The sequence below is a fragment of the Balaenoptera acutorostrata genome, chromosome 8 (assembly GCF_949987535.1).
Source record: "Balaenoptera acutorostrata chromosome 8, mBalAcu1.1, whole genome shotgun sequence".
NCBI classification, from domain to species: domain Eukaryota; kingdom Metazoa; phylum Chordata; class Mammalia; order Artiodactyla; family Balaenopteridae; genus Balaenoptera; species Balaenoptera acutorostrata.
Window position 1 is genome coordinate 29,187,846 of NC_080071.1, and position 26,845 is coordinate 29,214,690.

General features: G+C 37.9%; 1 protein-coding gene across 2 annotated transcripts in view; it reads left to right on the top strand.

Moving 5' to 3' along the window:
* The window catches only part of B3GALT1 (beta-1,3-galactosyltransferase 1), a 600,672-nt gene that overhangs the window by 456,755 nt on the left and 117,072 nt on the right, over window positions 1-26,845 (top strand). The window lies entirely within an intron of this gene.

The following is a 26,845-nucleotide window of genomic DNA, read 5'->3' on the forward strand; positions in this document are numbered from 1 at the left end:
CTATCATTTCTATGTCCCACGTTCATTCACCCTTGACTGAGGGTAGAGAAGGTATATGTTCTTCACAAACCAACTGATTGAGTGCAGGTATAAAGCTATGTCATCATAAACATCTAACCCCTTTGCCTATACCAGGTAACAGGCAATTAAATCACAGTGATTTGCTCTAGGCCAGAAGCTCATTGCCCAGCACAGGCATCTATACTTTTTTTGAGTTTAAGAGATATCATTAACAACACAAAGCCCCAAAGCCCCAGTGTGAAGTAAAGTTTTACAAGTGATGGATTTAATCTTTGTCCTTTGGGAGCTATCAGTGATTATCTCCATCAGCTTTTGTTCGTACTTTTAGAGCTCATTTTCTAGTTTCTCTTAATCTTCAGCGTCTTCTAATTTTAAAGTCCCAGGACTCAGAGAACTGACTCTGGGCTAAGCACTTACTTGACTAGCCAGCTAGCCTTTTACAAATGATGTGATGCCATTGATGAGTTTTCCTCATCCTTCTTTTAAAATATTCAACAAATGGCCTTTGGTAGATATATAGAATCCTCTTTTACCTCATTTTATAGGGCTTTTCTTTTCTTTTTGTACGGTTTTTCTTATTTTTAAAGTATTATATATCCACTGTTAAAAAAAAAATGTGAAAGAGAACATCCATCCTGCTCTATCCCAAGTTGAGGGCTTCATTTTAACTGCGAAGTACAGCAGTCAAAGGTTGTCCTTACTATCTCCCCAATACCCAAAGGTTCTTTTTACTTTTAAAGTACCTGGGCATGTCCTAAGGTCACTGGATGGTGGTGGGACAGGGACTTTCAGAATCTGCCAGGCATGGCTTCCACTCCTGTGGTCAAGTACCCACCCAAAGACCTGGTAGCCTGATCTCTAGACCTGCTCCAAAGTGTTCCTGGGACCCTAAAACAGTGCCCCTTTGTAAGTATTGGTCATGCCTTTAGCATACTGTGGTTCAGCATTGTCCCCTAGCAGTGGCCATTGTCACACCACTTGCCCGGCTGGGACTCCCTCTCCCTTTACCCTTCTTCCTCAGCCTCCCTTTTCTTCATACTTTCATCCCTTTATTCTCTTCCCCCCAAAGCCCTATTCCCTTATCATTAGTGATTCTTGGGTTATCTGGAAATATTTGAAAATCTACTAAATCCAGAGTTGACACCATTAATAAAAGAAAAAAAATGTTTTCTTCTTCTCAAGGACAATAAATTCTTTCCTTTAGAACATACCCTTTAATCCCTGTGAAGTAAGAGAGTTGCCTGTGTTCTTTCCTGGAGAGCACTGTATTCCCCACTCTGAATAGGTCTAATGATCAATTCAAGGTTAAGAGCTACTTTCATATCAACAAAGGGTTAAATGTTTATGTCCCACTATATAAATATGAAAAATGTGATTAAATATCACCTAAACTCTCAGTTTTCAGAAACACCATGTTATATGGTATTGTAGACTGAATGTTTACACTCCCCAAAATTCATGTGTTGAAGTTCTAGCCATCCCCCACCCCCAGTGTGATGGTGTTAGGAGGTGGGGCCTTTGGGAGGTACTTAGGTTTAGATGAGGTCATGAGGGTGGGGCCCTCCTAATGAGATTAGTGTCTTTTTAAAAAGAGGAAGAAATCCGGGCTCTCTCTTTCCCTCTTTCCCATGTGAGGACACGGTAAGAAAACTGCAGGTCAGAAAGAGCTCTCACCAGAAACCAACCATGCTCTACCCTGATTTCAAACTTCAAGTCTCCAGAGCTATGAGAAAAAAATTCTGTTGTTTAAGCTACCCAAGCAACCAAGACATATTGTCTTCCACATGCATTTCTTTTATTTATTTATTTGTTCATTCATTCATTCATTCTACTTTTAAATTAAAATAGCATTTATACTACAGTGTATTTTTAATTTTTATGTTTTTACTTCCTAAGTCCTGATAATGCCATACTGTACTATTATATGTCCCTGTCTTCTGCATTAGTTTCCTGGGGCTGCTGAAACAAATTACCACAAACTTGATAATTTAAAAAAACAGAAATTTATTACCTCACAGTTCTGGAGGCCAGAAGTCTAAAATCAAGGTTTTTGACAGGACTGAACTTTCTCCTGAGGTTCTAGGCAGAAACCGTTCCTTGCCTCTTCTAGCTTGTGGTGGATGCAGGTGTTCTTTGGACTGTAGCTACATCATTTCAGTCTTCATAATGCCTTCTCCACTCTATGTGTGTGTGTGTATCTCAAAATTCCCTTTGCCCCTCTCGAATAAGCATACTTGTGAAATTTTTAGGGGTACTGTCAGATAACCCAAGTTAGACACCTAGTCTCAAGATCCTTAATTTAATCATATTGTTTGCTGTATAAGGTAATAACCACTGTTTTGTCATATAAGGTAATATTCACAGGTTCTGAGGATTAGAAAGAAAATACGTATTTGGAGGGAGTGCCAGTTTTTTTCAACTTACCACAGTCCATCCTCTGGTCCCCAAAGATTCCCATCCATCCTACATGCAAATACATCCTACCCCAACATCCTCCCAAGTCTCAACCCAGCACAGCATCAATGTAAGCCTAAAATCTCATCTAAATAACATTGGCTTAAAAGTCCTAAATCTCATTGTGTAAATCACCTAAATCAAGTAGATGTGAGGCTGGCTATGTTCCATCATAGAGCAAATTTCCTCTTCATCTATGGACCTGCTAAACTAGAAAAAAAGTTATCTATTTCCAAATTACGGTGGTGGGACAGGCATAGGATAACCCTTATAGACAGTCCCATTCCAAATGGGAAAAAGAAATGAAAGAAAGTGGTCTCCATCATTCATGGTCATAAGTTTGTTTGCCACACTGGCCACCAACAGTTCTGCATTGCTTCCCAGTGACAGGACACTTCTCATAACACAGGATCTTCATCTTGACATTTCCCAGTCTTAGGGTTGATATTAAAATTTTGAGGCAAATCACAGGACCCCAAAAGCCACATACGCTTGTTTTTGGCTCTATTTAGTTTTGGTTTTTGCTCACTTGTGTTATAAATGGATGAAAGTTAGACAGCTTTTCTTGAAAGTTAGCCAGAAGCTTTTGATGAGTTAGTGCCTGAGTGAGAGTCCTTCATGATGTGTGAATCAGCCACACTAGCTTCTCCTGGCTTTGAAAATCCTATAATCTATTCCTGAGATTTGGCTATTTCTAGTGCCTTGAATTGCATTGTCTGGTATGCAGCAGACATAACCTTCTGCATACACAATATTTTTCATGTCAAAGCTGTATCTAAGTATATTTTAAGACGAGTAAAATAACAGCTACAATGACAATTAGAAGTACAAAGTTAAGTTAAAATTCAGCGTATATTGTGGCGCCATTACAAATAGCTGAACTGAGGTGGCACACAGATAAGCAGAAACCCCTCTCTTTGTATACACTGCATCTGCACACGCAGGCAACATAAGTCACAGGTTACTCATCTGCTTAGTAACTGTTGAATTGTTTCAAGGATGGTGTCTTAATATGTACTAGGGATTCAGCTGATCAGCACGCATAATCTGACACCCTCACCACTACCCTTTCTCTGCTGTAAAATGGCAGGTGCAAATGGTGAACACAAGGATGATGCCACAGAGTTAGGGAAGAGATCTGGAAAGTGGAAGGAGTGTGTGGGCCCCTGAAGCACCGGCTCAGTGATTGTATTCATTAGTATAAGAGGAGGGTGACAGCCTGCAATTGTGTACAGGGACACACCTCACCAGGGGCAGACATGGAAACTTCTGCTGAGAGTAACAATCGTCTGATCCATATATCTTTCCCTCTCCCCGTGTCTGAGGCTTTTCTTTAAATCCTTTTTTAAGTTTTTTTTTTTTTTGAAGTATAGTTGATTTGCAGTGTTGTGTTAACTTCTGCTGTACAGCAAAGTGATTCAGTTATATGTATATTTACATTCTTTTTCGTATTCTTTTCCATTCTGGTTTATCACAGGATATTGAATATAGTTCCCTGTGCTATACACTAGGACCTTGTTGTTTATCCATTCTATATATAATAATTTGCATCAACTAACCCCAAACTTTCAATTCTTCCCTCCCCTGTACCGCCCCCCTTGGCAACCACAAGTCTGGGTTTATTTTTCAACATGTTGCCTTACCAAATACTGTGATTCATTTTCATCAATCATCGTATCCCTCCATCTTCTCTAATGTATTCTCAATGGTCTCTCCTTCCAACCTGCTTACTGTGTACTGAGATTCAGATCAGATTCAAGCAAATCCAAAAGAATCACGTACAGAGGTAAAGTGGGCAAAATCCCTTTGATGAAAAGAGTGAAAAGAGCTCAGGGGCATTCCACTGACCTGCAGAGCTGTGGGCTGTGGCCAAGAGCCCACCACCCCAGCCCCAGGTCTCCAATTAGACCCTATTTCTTCTTCATAGACAAACTCCCGAGGGTGTGTGTGTGTGTGTGTGTGTGGTGAATGAGGCATCCTGGCCTTATAGCTGACCTGCAGTGCCCAGAAGGGTACTAGACCAGCATTGTCTAGATTCTAAAAGGAAGAAAGGAGCCCACTTTCTCTTGAGAAAAGCCTAAAATAGAACTGCACTTTTAAACGCTGCATGACATTGGAAAAGCTCAACTCTATTTTCTGATTTACTATAACCACTGGGTCGCCCGTCCACAATGTTGCTCTCTAGGTTTCTGTGACTCTATTTCAGAGTCCTTTCTTCATGCATAACAAGATACATCTTTTTTGAGGTTGAATCACATTTCATTTTTTGTTTGTTTTAAGCTAAATTTAGTACAGTGTGTCTCGGTTCTTAATGGCGTTGGCAATGACTCCCAAATTAGAAAGCTCTTCAAACTTCACTAGCAATGTGTTGTTTTCTTGTTTTTTTTCAAACCTTCTCACGGTGTGAACATAATTACTAATATTTGTACAGTGCTTTACAGTTTACAAAATACTTTCAAACCTATCATCACCTGACAGGGGTATTATTCGGAACTCTTTTACCAAGGTGGAGACTGAGGCTTAAAGATATAACTGGTTTGTTGAAGGCTACACAGCCACTCACAGAGTTGAGATTGAAGTAGGTCTTCTGGCTCCAAATGTCATGTCCTTCAAGTCACACAGCGCTGCCTGTGTCTGTCCATGGGTTCCACACAAGACATTATGGATAGAAAATATAAGTGTTATTATTTAACATGTAAGAGAATAAATCTCAGCATCTGGAAAGATGTTCCAACTGTCAGTTTTTGGTCAAAAATGTGTCATTTTGCTCCTGTTCACATGAAAGCAATACACACGAAAACAGTAGCTGGTGCTTTTAAAGATATCAATAGCTCACATTTATTGAGTACTTACAATACACCATACTTTCTACTCAGTGCTTTCCAAATATTATCTCAATTAATCTTCATACAAACCCATGAAAGAAAGTACTAGGGTCTTAGCTCAGGCTGCTCTAATGGAATCCTGTAGACCAAGGAGATGGTTTAAACAGCAATTTTTTTTTCACAGTTCTGGAGGCAGGAAGTCTAAGTTCACAGTGCCAGGATGATTGAGTTCTTGGTGGGAGCCCTGTTCCTGGTTCACAGACAGCTGCCTTCTCCCTATATTCTCACATGGCAGAAAGAGGTCCCTTCCGCTTCTTATAAGGCCACTAATCCTATCAGTGGGGCTCCACCTTAATGACCTCATTATCTAATTACCTCCCAAAGGTTGCATCTCTAAATACATTGGGGATTAGGGCCTCAACATATGAATTTGGAGGAAGAATGCAAACAGCCCGCAGCAACCAACCAGTATTATCCCCATTTTGTAGATGAACAAACAGTTGTAAGAGAGCATGTCAGTCACTCAAGCTAGTAAGTAGTAGGGTGGGGACTTGAACCCAGGAAAAATGGCTCCAGTGAACACAGTCTTCACCACTAAACCATGAGGATTAAGATGTTCTGTAATCAACCTTAGGTTAGAATTTCAGCTGCACTGGTGACGAGCTGCATTAAATCAGACAAATATTTAATCTCTCTGAAGCTGTTTTTTCATCTGTCAAATGACTAAATAAGTTAACCAAAATTTGCACCTAATTAGTAGTCAGTAAATGTGAGCTCATATATGTGGAATCTAGAAAAATGGTACAAGGTTTGCGAGGCAGAAATAGAGACACAGATGTAGAGAACAAACGTATGGACACCAAGGGGGGGAAGCAGGGGGTGATGGTGGTGTGATGAATTGGGAGATTGGGATTGAGATATATACTCTAATATGTATAAAATAGATAACTAATAAGAACTGCTGTATAAAAAAAATAAAATTCAAAAAATAAATGTGAGCTAGTATTATTCTACTGATGCTACACACAGCTTCATTTATTTATTCTGAACTATATACTGAACACCTGCTGTGTGTGCCAGACTCTGTCTTTCTCTGCAGACTCAGTTTTTAGAAGCTCCATCTCCTCAGTACTCCCAAGATCAGCAATGTCCACGGCTAACCAGGCACTTTCCCTTCTTTCCTGCATTTGAACGATTTTCTCACCATATGGAGTCAGGATTACTCACTTTTAGCTTGCTGTCGTTGCAGATGAGTTGGTAACTCCAGCATCTTTTGTTTTGCACCATTGTATCTCCTCCTAATACCTCCTTCTTAAAAATGTCAGGATTCATGTGACTATTCTCTAGGGCTATTGGAGGTCACCCTCTCTGTGCATGAAGAAAACCAGTCTGTTTCACTATGGACATCTACCATTTGCACAACATGATTTAAAACCAAAGGCTTCCATCTTGAGGCCCCCCTCTCTTTTTCTGTTCTGCTTTCTTTTCTGCCTATAGAAAATCATGGGCTAATGCCTCTGAGTCAGAACCGTGGTGATTGACGGTTCTCTACCCTTAAGTGGTTTTGTCCCCAGGCCCCTTCGCCCTGACTGTCAATTGTCTTTTCCCAAGACTTTTGTTTTCCCCATTCCTCAGCCGTTAAAACTTACTCAAACTTTCATTTTCCTTTTCACCTACAGTGATTTGGTGAAACACTTGTTCAGCCTTGCGGTGCTCACTTGGAAGGGCAGTGTTTTATACATAGAATTGCAACTTATATAATGCTTTTCTATATGAATATGGCCAAGAATAAAAACTCTAAGTTCAATGTCAAACCTGATACCATTGTGATAAAACAAATGCAAAATCTCTTTAATTGGAACAGACGTTTTATGATCTGAGTATTTCTGTAAATTTAGTCCACACAACCCATGTAGCCAAAACTAGAATACACTGAGGCATAAAATTGTAAATTGGACATGTGGATGAGCTTTATTGATATTGTAAATTATTATGGTAAAACTTTCTGTCAAATCTCCTCATTTTGGAGCACCACATAAAACAAACAGTGAGAGTTGTGAGTAGTACTGACGTAATTAGACGTGGAACCTATTTGGATTCACAGCACTCACTCCAGACAATTACAGTGTTAAACTTTCAGCACATGGCCGGAATTAAGTCCTGGTGAGCCTTCACACAGCAGTGAAGCTGACACGCAGTAAGATCTACCACTGGCAAGGATTTAACTTCACCTGGAAATAAGCTGCTGGGGTGGAAACTGCTGAATCTGATAGTGGTGTGACTGTAACTTCAGCAGAATAGCTGCTTCCATTGTAAATCCCTACTGTTTCTGCGTAGAACTAAAATGTGGTCAGTTTGGTGGGAAACCCATAATTGAATGAAGTAGGGGGAAAGAGATAGAAAAGGGAGGCAAATGAATCAGTTGAATTGGTCATTTACGTAAGCAGAACCTAATGTTCTTTAATAGAAGGTATTGCTCCTATTCATGTAGTGTTGGTACTCAGTTGACATAACGATGATCTATCGTGGCCCTACATTGAAGATAATTAAATGAAAGGATAAAGAGGAAGAAAAGAATATTCTCTGAGAGATTCATGAAAACTCTGCTGACACTTTTTGAGTGTTTACTATACATTGGGTATGGTATGCTCTTTACTGTATGTTGGGTATGCTATAACTCTTTAAATATAAACTTTTTAATCCTCATAACACCCTGTGAGATAGACACTGTTTTTCTTTTATTTTTTAGACCAGTTTTAGATTCACAGCAAAATTGAGCAGAAAGTATAGACATTTCCCACATACCCCCTGCCCCTACACATGCATAGCCTCGCCTACTATCAACGTCCCCTGCCAAAGTGGTACATGTGTTACAATTGATGAACCTACAGTGACATAACGTTATCACCCAAAATCCATGGTTTACATTAGGGCTCACTCTTGATGTGGTGCATTCCATGGGTTTGGACAAACGTATAAAGGCTTGCACCCACCATTATTAGAAACTATTTTTATTCCCATTTTATACCAGAAAAGAGTAAGGCAAAGAGAAGTCACATAGCTGGTAAATGACTGAAAAGAGTCTGGTGGATCTAGCCATAAGGAGGCTTATCTGTGACCCCAGTGAGGGCAGTTTTAAGGGAGTCGTTGGGTGGGGTGGGAAGAGAACCTGACTTTCTTTTTTTTTTTTTTTTTTTTTTTTTAAGGATTTTCTTATTTATTTATTTATTTATTTATTTATTTTTGGCTGTGTTGGGTCTTCGGTTCGTGCGAGGGCTTTCTCCAGTTGCGGCAAGCGGGGGCCACTCTTCATCGCGGTGCGGGGACCGCTCTTCATCGCGGTGCGCGGGCCTTTCTCTATCGCGGCCCCTCCCGTCGCGGGGCACAGGCTCCAGACGCGCAGGCTCAGCAATTGTGGCTCACGGGCCCAGCTGCTCCGTGGCATGTGGGATCTTCCCAGACCAGGGCTCGAACCCGTGTCCCCTGCATTAGCAGGCAGATTCTCAACCACTGCGCCACCAGGGAAGCCCAGAGAACCTGACTTTCTTATTAGTAGGTCCCTGGAGGCAGGCACAGGAGGGGAGCCTGTGGGCATCTACACATTCACGTACAGGGATACCACCCTGCATGTCTCTCATCCAGGAATTTTGGCTCCAGTGTGCTCTTAACCATCATGGTAACCTACCTCTTGGTGTCTCATTTGTTTAAATAGTTTCTAACTTTCTAAAACCCTTTCAATCCAATACAATTTGATTGCCACAATCCTGTAATGATTGCTTCATTGTACAGACTAACAGCAGAGGTACAGAGAGATTTCAAATGATTTGCCAAGAGTGCAGAGCTTGTTGCTGGTAAAGTCAATGTGAGAATGGAGGAACAGCATTCTACTCTTGAGCTCAACATTCTTTAAAGCCGATAATCTTTGACTCAGGTCCCACAAACACAGCTAATAGGGATGCTTCATCATGTGTCTGATGGGCTTAAGGAGAGCTTCTGTGGTGATTGATAGGATCCAGAAGACCCTGTCATTCCCTCTTCTCCCCCAGTGTGCTGGGCAAAGGCCACTGACATGGTGATGTTACTGGACTAAATTCACTTGAGAGCACCAGGCATTTTGCCATTTCCTGGTTTATCCTAAGTCATATTACTCAGCTTGCCAGGCCAGGAAAGTAAAAAGCAGGCAGCGTAAGTTCAAGGTCACAGAGTGAGTCAGAGAAGAGCCCAGGCTGCTCAAGTCCTTAAGCAGCATCGCTCCCACTTGTGCATAGGCAGGACGTTTCACTCATTGGTTTATTGACATCTAAGAGTCATGTTTGTGGGTCTGTAAAAATTATTATTGACTGCAAAGATTCAGAAACATGAGTCCAGGGAGTGTTCTGCAGAATAAACTCCCCTGTGATATTTTCTAGAGCCAGTCAATAAAGAAGTAAACATATGTTGGTCCAGTCATTATTCACCCAAGCAGGGATGTAAAATTTAAAAAAAAAGGAACAGTGGTCTTTGATCTCATTTTCTACCCATTCACAAGTTTATTTGCTTTTGGCTGCTACTATAACATCAAGTTAACAACGATTTCCAGGCCGTTATTGCTCTAAGGCAATAGCAACTTTTCAGTTGCTGTCGACATGGCCTATAGGTGTGGGAAAACTTCAGAGATTACCCAGACATCAGCAAAAAACTAATTATTTGAGTGAGGGTCTGTGTGAGTCCTTGGTCAGGAAATCAACGGCACAATCCATTTATTCCTGAGGGCACTAAAAGTTATGCATGTCATCCTAACAGCCACAGTGATCCCTCTTTAAAAGTATTCAAATATGGATCTTAGAGAACTGAGTATGAATTATGAAAGGCTCTCTTTTAAAATTTCCTTAACAAGCCATTTCCTCCAGTTTCACTGCTGGACCTCTTTGCTGTTAAATCAAGCAGATAATATAAAGAGGAGACAGATGATGTATTCAGAGTTAGTTGACTTCTTTTTATTTATTTACTTTTTCATTCATTCATTCATTCATTCATTTATGGCCACACAGCTTGCAGGATCTTAGTTCTCTGACCAGGGATCAAACTAGTGGCCCCTGCAGTGAGGGCACCAGGTCCTAACCACTAGACCACCCAGGAGTTCCCAGTTGACTTCTTTTTATTGTGTTGTTTCTGCATCTTTAATTCTTCTGATTTTTCTTTTTTGTATGTGTTTTCCATCCATCTTTCTTTACTTGATTTTCAGGTATTTTCAAATACCTCATTAACAATTGCCATTTTCCTGCCCTTCTATTTTCAATATGTGAAGTATTTTATCTCTCTTCCCTTTCTGTTTATGCTGCCATCATCTTCTCACTCTCCAAGTAACTGAGTTTACACATGGTTTTAGATTTTTAAACACTCATTCTAACAATGTTCCAACTGTCCCTGAAGAAAGGAATGCAATCTTAAATATAAATCAGCCTGAGCCAAGTGAAAGCATGCTCAAGCAAGGCATTAAATCCCCCCTTCCGATTTCCAAAACCATACTGAGAAATAGCTTAGGTCAGCTGGAGAGGATGTGGTAAAAATGAAAAATGATAGTATGAAGAGCCTGTGGTTATATCAAATGTTCCTTTTTTATTACTTTGGATTTGCCAATAAATTCTGGGAGCCTTGCCTTTTTAATACATTTTCTTGGTCTCTGCCTACTCCAGCATTTGGCAGGTGAAATTCCAATAGACTGTCTAGAGACCTCTTGCCCCAATAGCAGCTAAACATCTCAATGGGCCAACCACAGAGCAAGAGTAATGAGAGCATGAATTTCGATCTTTTCTACCCTTGCTGTCTTAGCACTGACTGCTTATATTTGAAAATATGTAGCATAATATTTGAGAAACATTTTCACTGGCTCAAACTAGCTGTGCAAAAACAAAGAAACGAATACATCTCTCCTACATATAGTTCTACAGGTATATATAGATACAGATATATATCAGTGAAGAATGAAAAAAGGCTTGAGGACAGGAAAGGAAAGAAGTAATGTATGATGATTCACTGAGCCTCTACTCTGTCCCAAGTACTTTAGCTATATTATTTCATTTAATCTTACAATTATCCTATGAAGTATTTACAACTATACCTTTTGAAAAAGCAAGAAAATGGAGGAATAGGATGGTTAAGGAAATTGCCCGTGATCACCTGGTAAATGTTAAAGTCATCTATGAATCTGGATGATGATGATGATGATAATGATAAAGTAGAAGGAGGAGGAGAAGAAACATTTATTGAGCCAGACCCTGTACTAAGCATTTCATATACATTATTTCATTTACAGCAACTCTCTGAAGTAGGTAATATTATTACTTCCATTTTATTTATGAGAGACCAAACAGTAGCATCGTAAAATAATTTGTCCAAGTCATGGAACTAGTGAGTAGAAGATCCAGGATTTGAACCACAGCCGACTGACTTCATATCCCACACAGGAAACTCCAAATCCACATGCTTTCCACTATATAACCATGCCTCTTGAGACATTTCAAATGGATATTCAACACCAAAAATCTTTTTTAGTGCCATATTTAAGAAAAATAAAAATTCTATGTCATCCAAGATGTGAGTAGCATCCCAATGTAGCCCAAGTACTGAAAAGAGTTATGTCAAAAGATAATTCATCATGCGTGGAAAATGTTCATCAATATCTTGTCATCCCATGGATGAAGATGTGGCACATATATACAATGGAATATTACTCAGCAATAAAAAGGAACAAAATTGAGTTATTTGTAGTGAGGTGGATGGACCTAGAGTCTGTCATACAGAGTGAAGTAAGTCAGAAAGAGAAAAACAAATACCGTATGCTAACGCATATATATGGAATTTTTAAAAGTGGTACTGATGAACCTAGTGGCAGAGCAAGAATAAAGATGCAGACGTAGAGAACGGACTTGAGGACATGGGGGGAAGGGGAAGCTGGGATGAAGTGAGAGAGTGGCATGGACATATATACACTACCAAATGTAAAATGGATGGCTAGTGGGAAGCTGCCGCATAGCACAAGGAGATCAACTCAGATGCTTTGTGACGACCTAGAGGGGTGGGATAGGGAGGGTGGGAGGGAGGCTCAAGAGGGAGGGGATATGGGGATATATGTATACATATAGCTGATTCACTTTGTTGTACAGCAGAAACTAACACAACATTGTAAAGCATTTATACTCCAATAAAGATGTGAACTATATATATATATCTTGTCATCCCTGCAGAACGTGTAGGGCTCCTTCTTCAGAATGCATTAGGGTTTCAAGGTGGTATTGATGGGAGAAGGAGAGAGCAGTGTAAAATCTAGTTAACTCTATTGCTCATGCAGTATTAGCAGGTTGTTTCTGAACCGGAGTAATACATTCAAAGAATTGCATGAACTCAACTAGAATAAATTCCAAATGTTAGGACTCCAAACTGAACAAAACCAAGTAACTCATTCTAACAAATCCCTTTTTACAGGGTTAAAGCAATTAATGATGTCCACTCTTTCCTTTGAAAAAAGTATCCTTATAAGAAATGCAGATAAAAAGATATATTATTCCATAATTATTTTCTCCTTTAACTCTAGATCTCCTTGTCTCTCACTGTGGCAACTTTGAATAAGTGGGAAAGTATGGACTTACAGGAACTTACATTACTTCAGTATTTACTGTGTGCCAGGCATTGTGCTATGTACTTTATTTGCATTCTGTTATGTGAGGTAGGTGCTATATAATCTCTGTTAAATGGATGAGGAAACAATGGCTTAATGAGATTAGTTCATTTCCCTGTGTCACATAACTAAAGGGAGCTTGGCTTTAAATCCAGGTCTTCCTGACCACAGAGCTCAAGCTCTTCATCAGTATTCACTGGATTCACAGCTGATCAAATGTTCATATTCAAAAGATATGGATGAACAGATCATTGTCAGCATGAAGGGCTGTGCATTGTCCAGTTCTGGGTCTTACAGTTTAAAAGAAATACAGGTCACTTGCAGTGTGCTTAGAAAAGAGCAACTCGAGGGGCAAAGGGCCCACAACCACTTCAGCTGAAAAGAGATCTTAGGAGCCAGCAGTGTTTAGCCAGGAGAAGGGAAGACATAATATGGCCCTGTCTTCAGAAATTTGAAGAGCTGCCCAGAAGGAAGTGAAATGAGCCTTTATTCAGAGGGGCCTGGAAGAGACCATTTCCAGGGTTGTTAGCCATTCTGTGATTCTATGATACATTCCTCATAAATCTAGAGAGTATGTCTTAGTTCAGGCAGCTATAACAAGATACCACAGACTAGGTGGCTTAAGGAACAAGCATTTATTTCTCATGGTTCTGGAGGCTGGAAAGCCCAAGATCAAGGTGCCAGCAGATCTGGTGTTTGGTGAAGACACTCTTCTTGGTTTGCTGTTGGCCATCTTCTCCTTGTATCCTCACAGGGCAGAGAGCAGAGAGGGCTGGCTCTCTTCTTCTTCTTATGAGGACTGTAGTCCCACCATGAGAATTCCACCTTCATGACCTAATCACCTCCCAAAGGCCCCATCTCTGAATGCCATCTCATTAGAGTCTCAACATATGAATTAGGGGTGGCGGGGGGAGACACAAACACTCATTACATAGCAGAGGAGAGCCAGTCAAAGTTGCACGTCGGCTTAGCTTGAAGAAGAATTCTCTGCTAGAGCAATCGAACGGTGGCAGTTGTGCTTCAGACTTAATCCATCACTGCAATTACCAGCATGGTCAGAAAAACACTTGGCAGGAATTTTGGAAAGGAAATTTAAATATAGGTTGATTGATTAAATGAAATGCCTTTCTCAGACTGGAGAGTCCATGAATTGACACATAAAGTCTTCGTGATTACAAACCCCCAAAGCATTGTGCTAAGATTCCTGAGCCTGGGATCCCATGTTTCCTCTGCTCATCTCAAGAAGCCTTCAGTAGGAAGGGAAGACTAGAGAGAAGAATTTATAATGACAGTAGCGTCAGCTCTCAGCTCTTGCACTTGAGTTCTAAAATGACATAGACAGGGAGGTAAGAAAATCTACGTAATTATTCACAATAGTCAAGGGGTGAAAGCATCCTACATGTCCACAGACAGATGAATGGATAAACAAAACATGGTGCATGTACAATGAAGTATTATTCAGCATTGATAAAGAATGGAATCTTTACATATGCTACAGCATGAATGAACCTTGAGACATTATGCTAAATGAAATAAGCCAGTCACAAAAAGACAAATATTGCATGATTCCACTCAAATGCTTCATCTAAAGTAGCCAAACTTTTAGAAACGGAAACTAGAATGGTGGTTGCCAGAATTTGAGGGGGGGTAGAACAGGGAAGTTGTTATTCAGTGGGCATAGAGTTTCAGTTTTGCAAGATGAAAAGTTCTAGAGATGTTACACAACAATATGAATGTTCTTAACAGTACTGAACTGTTCACTTAAGAATGGTTAAGGTGGTAAATTTTATGTTATGTGGGGTTTTTTTTACCACAATAAAAAAACAAGAGAAAAACCATGCAGGTACTAATGAGATAATTCATAAAAAAGTGTTTTAAAAAGAACAAAACTCCATTCATTTTAGGAAATATAAATAATGTCAACAAGTTAGAGGGGCAACATTTCTAACTGATAAAGAATCTTCCTTGGTTAAATGCAACTATATATGGATGTGGGTTAATGAGTGAAAAATTCAAATTAGGTGATAAGATCAAATTCGTTTTTAAAATGCAGTATAATCAGACATCATGATGAACACAATGAGAATGACAGGACCTACTCAGCAGATACCCTGAAGATGGGCTCAGTTTCATCTTTAGCTTTTCTCAAGTGATTTTCCTAAAACAGAAGTTACTACAGTGATGTTCTTTTTTTTTCTTCTTTCAACCTCAAATACTCCTAATATCTTCTATGTGAAACACACATACATGGATACACAAACAAAAAATAGTTAAGAACCCCTGTCTAGACAGACAGGGTTACAAGTTAGACCTCTGAAAAAAGAGATTTCAAATAACACCTCGAGATTTCTCAGCCTTTCAGACTAGCTAGAAGTTTCAGGGAAAAGTCAAACTCTCCCTTCTGATTGCTTGTTCTTTGTGTATTTTCCATTGTGGGACCAACTCTTGTCTATATTTGAAACCAAGAAACAATTGCCTTTGAACCCCATGTATCCTTGACATCTTCCATTTTCTGACATTCACTGTCTTTCCAGGTTTCCCTTGATAGCTCTTGGATTGAAACGTATAACTGTTAAGACAGCATTATAAGCAGTCCTTCCTTTTTGGTTAGACATGAAATTGTCTGTCGCCCTAAGCTCAACCTACCCTATTTTTTAAGTTTCTTGCTGGTTAATTCTACTCCAGGTTTCATTCCGCCCTGCCCTCCTTACTCAAGGTTGGATTTTTTTCTTTCAGCTGCCGAAGCTGTAACAATTGGGGGCGTGTGATAAAGGATAAACTAGCTATGATTCTAAATTGCACCTAGCAAATGGGGAGATTTTTAAATGAAGTTGTTGTTCCTAACTTTATCTAAACAACTGTAATTTCTAAATTTATGACTCACATATAGCTCTGATGTAACTTATAGGACAGCTTGGTGTAATGATGAAAAATTTAAATAATTCCCTAAGATAAAAGATCAGAGAGCTATCCATAACATGTAGTAGCTTCCTTGGTCCAAAGAAGGAAAGCATGGGGGAAAATGGTAGAGATGGGAATCAGGAAACATTTGTCCATGGTTCCAAAGCTAAGGATTCTTCCTGAAAGCTAGTGTCGAAAGGATTGTGGTCCAGTTGGCTTTATTTCCCATGTTAAGAAAAGTGTGGGGAAGTGATTTGTGTTCCCTTCACTCACATACTTTCCAGGTATTTAGCATTTTCTCCCTCCTTTCTGGTTCTTACCTTACCTTATTTTCTCCATATATATAACATGTTAAGTGCTTTTCTCCACTTAACATATTACTGGGTTGGCCAAAAAATTCATTCGGGTTTTCCATGTTACAGAAAAACCCGAACGAACTTTTTGGCTAACGCTATATATATTTGTGTTTAGTATCAACCTCCATATCACTAGACTGTAAGCTCCCCGTCATTCCAAAGATTAGCCCATAGCAAGAGTTCAATAAATATCTGTGAAATGAAGGAATGACTGAACGGTGAAACAACCTTTTTCTTTTATAGTCCACATTGCATTAAAAGCAATTCTGTTGGGGAAACTTACAAAGCAATGTGTTTGGGGCCACTCAGATTAGGGTAAATGGAACACTTTTAATAGCTGCTCTGAGGAGTCTACTTTTCGCAACAGTAAAGATGGATGGTATATACAGTCTCCCTAACTTCGTGCTTAAAAGTGAAACATGTATAAATATAGAATTTTCAGAGTTCTTTGGCCTATTTTTTTTTCCAGGAATGTTAATACATACTACCCTTGAACACCAGTGAAAGCACCTTATAGTGAGATGTCTTTGGCCTCTCTGGCATTCTTAACTCGTGTCAACAAAAATAATCGATAAACAATCTATAATAAGAATAGAGAAGAGTTTTATTTGAGCCAAACTGAGGACTGTAGCCCAGAAGACAGCTTTTCAGATTGCTCTGAGAAACTGCTCCAGAGATGCATGGTTTTCAATACAGCTTTCTATCTTGTCAGAACAAAGAACATTAAACAAGTCAGGGATACATTTCTTCAAGGTTTCAACAAAAACAGACCAGCACATACCCAGTGAGTCAGTAGGGCCTTGGCACCTGGGAAGGGAGCGTTATCTTCAAAGGAGTACCACCAGCATTGGCATTCCAGGGAGGGAGGCATTTAATCTTTATTTTTAACATGGACATTCTTTACTTCTGGTCAGTGTGCCTTTTTCTTTAATAATTAAAGCAGATGTACAATGTATGTTTGATAGGCCACAAACAGGCTATTGTAGTTAGCATAAAATTCAAGTTAATTCATGTATAAGCCAGAATGACTTCCCTATACCTCAGTACATGAAAATTTCTTTTGTCACTTGGATGCAAAATAATACTGAATAAAACTCTTGTGGACTTTCTTTTAATCAAACATGGCAGGAAAGACAATATTACCATAGCATGATAATAAATAACTTTATTATTTTCTTAGGTACTTTGCAAAGGCATTACAGGAATAGCCCACATAGTAATTTGGAATAAAAAGGATACAGAGTAGAACTATCTTGCCTGACTACCCCTCTGCATGATAACAAGGAACAGATAAGATCATCTTTATGCAAATACTCTGAAAAGTAAAATATTAACAATACAAATAATCAAATATGTAAATAATGAAAAATTTTCTAGGAATGGTTCAAATATAGTTGATTATTTTTAGATTTTGCCCAGTATCATAAGCTCTGTTCCAAGCGAAAAGCTGCTTTCAAACTCCACTATACAACCAATTATCCTTTATTTCTTTGGTGGGCTCTGTGGTAGCCTCTCAACTTCCATTCCCACTTCACCTGGTAAAAACTCCAGTTTTCCTTCCAGTTTCTGGGAGGGGCTCCCTTCTTCCCTGGTTCTAGGAGCCATTGATTCAGGGATAAGCTTATGACCCAGGCCAGGGCAATGAGAATGGAGAACAAGATTTGGAAAACAAGCTTCCTTGCCCTGGTGGGGATGTTTCTGGAATTACTCTTTGATTTCTCCAGTCATGAATGAAGAGTTTTGTAGCCTTTGGAGTTACTGGAAGCCAGTTTGTGTCTGTATGGGTGATGTGACACCCCAGAAAGTAGAATGGAGAGGCAAAAGAAAGTGGGTATTTGGTAACACTGTTGGGTCACTGAACCAAGTTTCTCTCCTGATTCAATGTATCTGCTTTGTTGTCAGTATCAGTGTAAATTGGGTGCTTGGTTACTTGTCACCAAGCACATCCTAACAAATGAAATTCCTTTCTTCAACAAGCATACATTAAGAATCCACTAAATGTTAGGCTTTGTGATCCTAAGGTAATTTAGGTCTCTTTCATGCCCTCAAAGAAGTTATAATCTGGTAAGAGAAACAAAAAGTAAACACCCAGGTGGGCTGATGATGTGGTGAGAATGTCCATCAGAGATGTGGGCAGTAAGGGGGTGCATTGTTTAAAGAGAATTTAAAAAATTACAAAATTGACTAAAAGTCTTCTTTTTATTATCACCACACACTGTAATTTTAAATAATGCCAGTGCAGTGATAGAATACTCCTCCCTGCCAGGATGGACCATTCCCACTGCCTCAGGTCCCCAAATCTGATGTATCATTGTTAAATGACTACCTCTGAATCACAGTAAATCATCTTTGTAGCGTGAAGCTCACCATTTCAGAAATAAGGCTTCTAAAAAAAGCTGCTCTTCAATCATATGGCAACCAAAATCTTGATTGCAATATGGAGTAGAGGTATCAAACTATAACAAGGTTGGCAACAGGGAGTATTTAATTCAGTATTGTATGAAGGCAACTTGGGAACTTATTGAAACTATATGAAGGTTCACAATGGGATAAGGAAAATTATATGCCACAAAATATTAATGCTAAAGAGGGGAGGGCTGATATATACTTCCAGTTTGTCCTTACTGAGAAACTGATAGTATCTCTCAGCCAGGTGAGGCTAAGAGAACAGACTCTGTAATGACTCTAAAAGTTCCTACTAAGGTAATTTAATCCATCGATGCTGTTCTGTGCATCTGCCATTCTGGCTATGTTCTAGTCCTTGTCAGGAGGTCACTTTATCAGTGCTCTGTACTCTCACTTTCTGATAAATGGTTGCTCCAAGATCGCTTTAAGTGTAGTCTTTATCCATTGTAGTATGAAACACAGTTGCTTCAACATTATGGCTTGGCTATTTCCTACCTGATGGATGCAGATTGCACTGTGTTGACCTGAAACAAATAGACTGCCAGTTATTTCTCCCACAGAAATGGGTTTATTCGGGATAAGCAAAAAAATCGCAGTTTGGAGTATGCAACCACGGCTAGCCATATGCAAGTGCCCGCACAGCAAGGAGAGGAGAACTCTTTTAAAGAGGGGGAAAGGAAGTTGGGAGGGCTGTAGTAAACAGAGAGTCCATTGGAGGAACTGAAAGTTTGAAGTATAGTGGCTCTTCATTGGCTGAGTTGTGACAGTCTCTCACTGGCTGAGGCCTTGCCCAGCAAGTAAAGGAAGTTTTTCTTCTTACCCTTGGGCTGTGCTAGTGTTGTAGGGTGTGAGAGCTCTCCCTTATGGCCTCCCAACTACTTTCTTTGAGCTTTTTGTTTATTAATTTTTACAACTGCAATAGAGGTACAGATAATATGGAGTGGGAGAACTGACACTGGTGAAGTCAGTCCTCACTGGGGAGATGAGGAAGTGTTGGGCCCTGACAGATGAGAATGGTTTGTAAGAGCAGAGGCAGAAACTGAAGGCATTGAAAGCTGAGGAAATAGTTTAAGATACAAGAGTATAAAAACATGTTGTATATTCATTAAAGAACTGTAAAGCAGCAAGATGAAACTATGAGTATGTGGCAGTATATGTGAGAGAAAGAAATCTGTTCTAACATTACAGAAAGAAAACTAAAAGTATTTAGCAGAATGACGTTGCATCTAGAACATTATGCTAATTACTTAGAACTTCATTTGGTAAATAATAAGGAGCTATTATAAAAGTTTGACCACAGAAATGATATAATTCTGTTTTTCAATTTTATATTATGTAATATTTGAACATTCAAAAATACATTTGAAGGGACTCCCCTGGCGGTCCAGTGGTTAAGATTTCACCTTCCAATGCAGGGAGTGCAGGTTCGATCCCTGGTCAGGGAGCTAAGATCCCGCATGCCTTGCAGCCAAAAAACCAAAACTTAAAACAGAAGCAGTATTGTAACAAATTCAATAAAGACTTTAAAAATGGTCCACATCAAAAAAATCTTTAAAAAAATACGTTTGAAATATATGTTATGAATAATATTATGATTAATATCTATGAAACTATCACCCAATTTAGAAAATTAAAATAATTCTAACACCATTGCATATCTACTTTGCTTCTTCTCTACTCTGCTTTTTACTTCCTGCTGTTATCAGATCATTAATTTTGTTTTATCATTTCTTTGCTATTTAAAAAGAAAAAGATTTAGCATGTATATATCCCTAAACAATGTATTGCTTGGTTTTCCTTGTTTTTAAAAATTATATGCTACATGTAGTTTTCATTATTTGCTTTTTTCTGTGAATACTATTTTTAAAATTTATCAATACATAGTTGTTATTATAACTTTAATTCACTCATTTACATCACTAATATGCCAGTATGAATATGCCACATTTATTTATCTATACTCCTGCTAATGAACATTTCAGATATTTTTTTTATTATTACAAGCAATGTCTTCTGTGCACATGAACAAGAGTTTCTCAGGTATATACCTTGGAAAGGAATTGCTGAAGGTTATGTTTAGGAAGGTTCAGTTTTACAAAATAGTGCCAATATTTTTTCTAAAGCAGTTAAAACAATTTAAACACTGGCCAGCATCAAACCACAGCAGCCTCAACAAGCGTGTAGGGTCAAACTTCTTGTCTTTCTGCCAAACAAGGAAACAACCAAATGTATATCATTTTTGTATTGCATTTCCCTGATTACTAAGGAAATTGAGCATTTTTAAGATATTTATTACGATTATGTCTCTTTTAAGACATGTCTGTTCTTATCTTTTGCCATTTTTCAATTGAAATATTTTCATAGTTAAAGGACTATTTCAATTTTCTATATTTTAAATCAGTTTTGGTAAGAATGTTTCCTATTTTGTCAGAGTTTTCAGATTATTACATTTCTCTGAATGTCTTTTTATTATTTTTAAAATCACCAATGTATCTATAGTCATGTTCTCATTTATATTCCAAATATTTTTAATTTATATCTTCTCTCTTTCTCTTCATCAATCTGGCCACCAGCTTGTTTATTTTAACAACTCTTCAAAGAAACAACTTTGCTTTTGTTGAACATCTATGTTAATCTGTTTCTTATTTTGCTTGTTTTAAAAAAACTCATCTTTATTATCTCTGTTATTCTGCTTTCTTGGTACTTATTCTGTTTTTCTAACTTCTTAATTTGATGGCTTATCTATAAGCATACAAGGTTGCGATGGTTCGTTGAGCACTGTTTCAATATAACGTTATCATTCCACTTAAATATTTTAATTTCCATTAAAAATGTTTTGACTTATGAGTTATTCAGAAGTGTGTGTATTTAATTTCAAAATACATGGAGATTTGTATTGATCCTTTGGTTATTCTCTTCTAATGTATTTGAACTGTGGTTAGAGGAACTGGTCTATGTGTACTGACTTTTCAACACTGAGACTTGCCTAATGGCCTAATATGTGAAAGATTTTTTTAAAGCCCCGTGTTTCTTTCTCTTTCTCTGTCTGACTTACTTCACTTAGTATGATAATCTAAGACAAATATCATATGATATTGCTTATATGGCTATATATCGCTTATGGATATGATATCACTTATAGTGGAATCTAAAAAAAGTGATACGAATGAACTTATTTACAAAACAGAAATAGACTCACAGACATAGAAAACAAACTTATGGTTACCAAAGGAGAAAGGGGGAGGAAGGGATAAATTAGGAATTTGGGATTAAAATATACACAGTAATATATATATAAAATAGATAAACAACAAGGACCTACTGTATAGCACAGGGAACTGTACTCAATATCTTGTAATAACCTATAATGGAAAAGAACCAGAAAAAGAATATATATATACACATACATATATATATGTATGTGTATATATATATATGTATATATACATGTAATAATATATATATTATTTTAGTGGTTGCCCTAGGAATTTTACCATGCATACTTAATAAAGTCTAATGTTAATCAATGTATTAATTCTATCCTAAAACTATACAAGGATCTTGGAATATTTATTGTTTACCCTCTCACCTAACTTTCACACTATGGTTTATCTTTTTTTTCCTCCCTGCATTAGAGATGATTATGCTTATTTATATAGACAGTATTGGTTTAGATTTATCTGCTTATTTACAGTTTCTTCTCACCATTCTTCTTGCATTTCAGACTGTCTTTTTGAGACCATCTTCCTTCAATACATAACGTCAATATTCTTTTAGTGATTGCCTATTATTAGAAAACTCTATTTTGTTTTTTTTTTTTAATGAAAATGTCTCTATTTTATTCTCATTCTTAAAAGGTAGTTTTGATATTTATTTTGAAAATTCTTTTCCGTCAACACTTTGAAGATTTTATTTTGTTGGCTTTTGGGTTCCATTACTGTTGTTGAGAATCTTTTTTTAAATTGCAGTATAGTTTTTTTACAATATTATATTTTTCAGGTATAGTGATTCAGTATTTTTACAGCTCATACTCCATTAAAAAAGTTATTACAAGATAACGGCTTGTTCCTTGTTCCTTATCTGTTTTACACATAGTAGTTTGTATCTCTTAATCCCCTACCCCATCTTCCCTCTCCCCACTTCCCGTTCCCCACTGCGAACCAATAGCTTATTTTCTATATCTTTAACTCTGTTTCTGTTTTCCTGTATACATTCATTTGTTTTATTTTTTAATTTCCACATATAAGTGATATCATATAGTATTTGTCTTTCTTTGACTTATTTCACTAAGCATCTTATTCTCTAGATCCAACCACATCGCTGCAAATAGCATTTTATTCTTTATATGGCTTATATTCCATTGTACATATGTATATATATGTGTGTGTATATATATATATATATATGTATACATACACACACACCCCACATCTTTTCTTATCCATTCCCCTGTTGATGAACACTTGGGTTGCTTCCATATTTTGGCTACTGTAAATAGTGTTGCTATGAATATTGCTATGAACATGTATCTTTTCGAATTAGTGTTATCATTTTCTCCAGATATATACCCAGAAGTGGAATTGCTGGATCACGTGGTAGTTCTCTTTTCAGTTTTTTGAGGAACCTGAATACTGTTTTCCATAGTGGCTGAACCAATTTACATTCCCACCAACAGTGTATGAAGGTTCCTTTTTCTCCCCATCCTTGACAACATTTGTTATTTGTAGATTTTTTTAGGACAGCCATTCTGACAAGTGTGAGGTAATCTCTTATTGTGGTTTTGATTTGCATTTCTCTAATGATTAACAATGTTGAGCATCCTTTCATGTGCCTGTTAGCCATCTGTATGTCTTCTTTGGGTACATATCTATTCAGTATTCTGCCCATTTTTTGATTCAGTTGTTTGGTTTTTCTAAAATATATATATAGTTGTATGAGCTATTTATATATTTTAGATATTAACCTCTTGTCAGTTATATCATTTGCAAATATTTCCTCCTATCCTGTAGGTTATCTTTTTTGTTTTCTCAGTGGTTTCCTTTGCTGTGTAAAAGCTTTTAAGTTTAATTAGGCCCCATTTGTTTATTTATTTATTTAATTTTGCCTTAGGAGACAGATCCAAAAAATAATTGCTACAATTTATGTCAAAGAGTGTTTTGCCTATGTTCTCTTCTAGAAGTTCTATGGTTTCAGGTCTTACATTTAGGTCTTTAATCCATTTTGAGTTTATCTTTGTATATGGTGTGAGGGAATGTTCTAATCTCTGTTTTACATGTAACTGTCCAGTTTTCCCAGTGCTACTTATTGAAGAGACTGTCTTTTCTGCATTGTATATTCTTGCCTCCCTTGTCAAAGGTTAATTGAACATAAGTGTATGGGTTTATTTCTGGGTTTCTGTTCTGTTCCATTGATCTATGTGTTTTGATTACTGTAGCTTTGTAGTATAGTCTGAAGTCTGGGAGTTTGATACCTCCAGCTTTGTTCTTTTTTCTCAAGATTGCTTTGGCAATTCAGAGTCATATGTGGTTCCATATGAATTTTATTTGTTCTAGTTCTGTGAAAAAGTGTCACGGGTATTTTGATAAGGATTGGATTAAATCTGTAGATTGCTTTGGGTGTTATCGCCATTTTAACAATATTAATTCTTCCAATGCAAGAGCACAGAATATCATTCCATTTCTTTGTCTCACCTTCAGTTTCCTTCATCAGTGGTTCATAGTTTTCAAAGTATAGGTCTGTCACTTCCTTGGTTAAGTTTATTCCTAGATATTTTATTCTTTTTGATGTGATTGTAAATGGGATTTTTTTTTTTTTACTTTCTCTTTTGGAGAGTTCACTGTTGGTGTATAGAAAAGCAACAGATTTCTGTATATTAATCTTTTAACCTGCAACTTTACTGAATTCATTTATTAGTTCTAATAGTTTTTTGGTGGAGTCTTTAGGGTTTTCTATATAAAGTATCATGTCAGGACTTCCCTGGTCACGCAGTCATTAAGAATCTGCCTGCAAGTGCAGGGGACATGGGTTCTAGCCCTGGTCCAGGAAGATCCCGCATGCCACGGAGCAACTAAGCTCGTGCTCCACAACTACTGAGCCTGCGCTCTAGGGCCCGCGAGCCACAACTACTGCCCATGTGCCACAACTACTGCCCATGTGCCACAACTACTGAAGCCCGCACACCTAGAGCCTGTGCTCCACAACAAGAGAAGCCACCTCAATGAGAAGCCTGTGCACCACAACAAAGAGTAGCCCGCACTCCCCACAACTAGAGAAAGCCCACGCTCAGCAATGAAGACCCAACACAGCTAAAAACAAACAAACAAATAAATAAATAAATAAATTTATTTTAAAAAAGGAATCTGCCTGCCAGTGCAGGGAAACACAGGTTTGAGCCCTGATCCTGGAAGATCCAACATGCCATGGAGCAGTTAAGCCTGTTCACCACAACTACCGAGCCTGCGTTCTAGAGCTCATGAGCCACAACTGCTGAAGGTGTGTGCCACAGCTGCTGAAGCCCCTGCTCCGCAACAAGAGAAGCCACTGCAATGAGGAGCGCACCGCAACAAAGAGCAGCCTCCACTCACCACAACTAGAGGAAGCCCGTGCACAGCAGTGAACACCCAGTGAAGCCAAAACTAATTAATTAATTAATTAATTTTTTTAAAAAAGTATCATGTCATATGCAAATAGTGACGGTTTCACTTCTTCCCTTCCAATTTGGATGCCTTTTATTTCTTTTTTCATGTCTAATTGCTGTGGCTATGACTTCCAATATTATGTTAAATAGAAATGACAAGAGTGGGCATCCTTGCATCATTCCTGAGTTTAGAAGAAAGGCTTTCAGCTTTTCACTGTTGGGTATGATGTTATCTGTGGGTTTGTTGTAAATTTCCTTTATTATGTTGAGATATGTTCCCTGTATACCATCTTTGAGAGTTTTTATCATGAATGGATATTGAATTGTGTCAAATGTTTCTTCTGCATCTATTGAGGTGATCAGGTGATTTTTATCCCTCCTTTTGTTAATGTGGAGTATCACATTGATTGATTTGTGAACACTGAACCAACTTTGCATCCCTGGAATAAGTCCAACTTGATCAGGGTGTATGATCCTTTTTGTATGTTGGATTTGGTTTGCTAATATTTTGTTGAGGAGTTTTGTATCTGTATTCATCAAAGCTATTGGCCTGTAATTTTTTTTTTTTGGTAGTGTCTTTGTCTGCTTTTAGTGTCAACGTGATGGGGGCCTTGTAAAATGAATCTGGGAGTGTTTTGTCCTTTTCAGTTTTTTGGAATAGTTTTAGATAGATAGGTATTAGCTCTTCTTTAAATGTTTGGTAGAATTCTCCTGTGATGCAGTCTGCTCCTAAACTTTTGTTTGCTGGGAGTTTTTGTATTACAGATTCAATTTCACTTCTAGTGATCAGTCTGTTCAAATTATCTGTTTCTTCTTCATTCAGTCTTGGCAGGTTGTGTGTTTCTAGAAATTTGTTCATTTCTTCTAGGTTGTCCAATTTGCTGACATATTACTGTTCGTAGCCTTCTGTTAGTTTTTGTATCTCTGTGATATTACTTGTTATTTCTCCTCTTTCATTTCTTATTTTGTTTATTTGTGCCCTCTCTCTCTTTTCTTCTTGGTGAACCTGGCTAATGATTTATCAACTTGCTTATCTTTTTAAAAAAACCAACTCTTGCTGTCATTGATATTTTCTATTGTTTCTTTGATCTCTATTTTATTTATTTCCTTTCTGATCTTTATTATTTCCTTCCTTCTGCTGATTTGGGGCTTTGTTTACTTCTTCCTTTTCTAGTTCCTTTAGGTGGTAGGTTAGATTGTTCATTTGAGTTTTTTTCCTTTCTTGAGGAAGGCCTGTATCGCTATAAACTTCCCTCTTAGAACTGCTTTTGCTGCATCTCATAGATTTTGGAGTGTCTCAAGGTATTTTCTAATTTCCTCTTTGTTTTCGTCATTGACCCATTGTTTTTTTTTTAGTAGTATGTTGTTTAGCCTACATGTGTTTCTTATTTTCCCATTTTTATTTCTGTAATTTGTTTCTTCTTTTATATCATAGAGGTTGGAAAAAATGCTTGCTGTAATTTCTGTCCTCTTAAATTTGTTGAGACTTGTTTTGTGGCCTTGCGTGTGAACTATCCTGGAGAACATTTCATGTTTAGTTGAAAAGAATGTGTATTCTGCTATTTTTGGATGTAGTGTCCTGTAGATG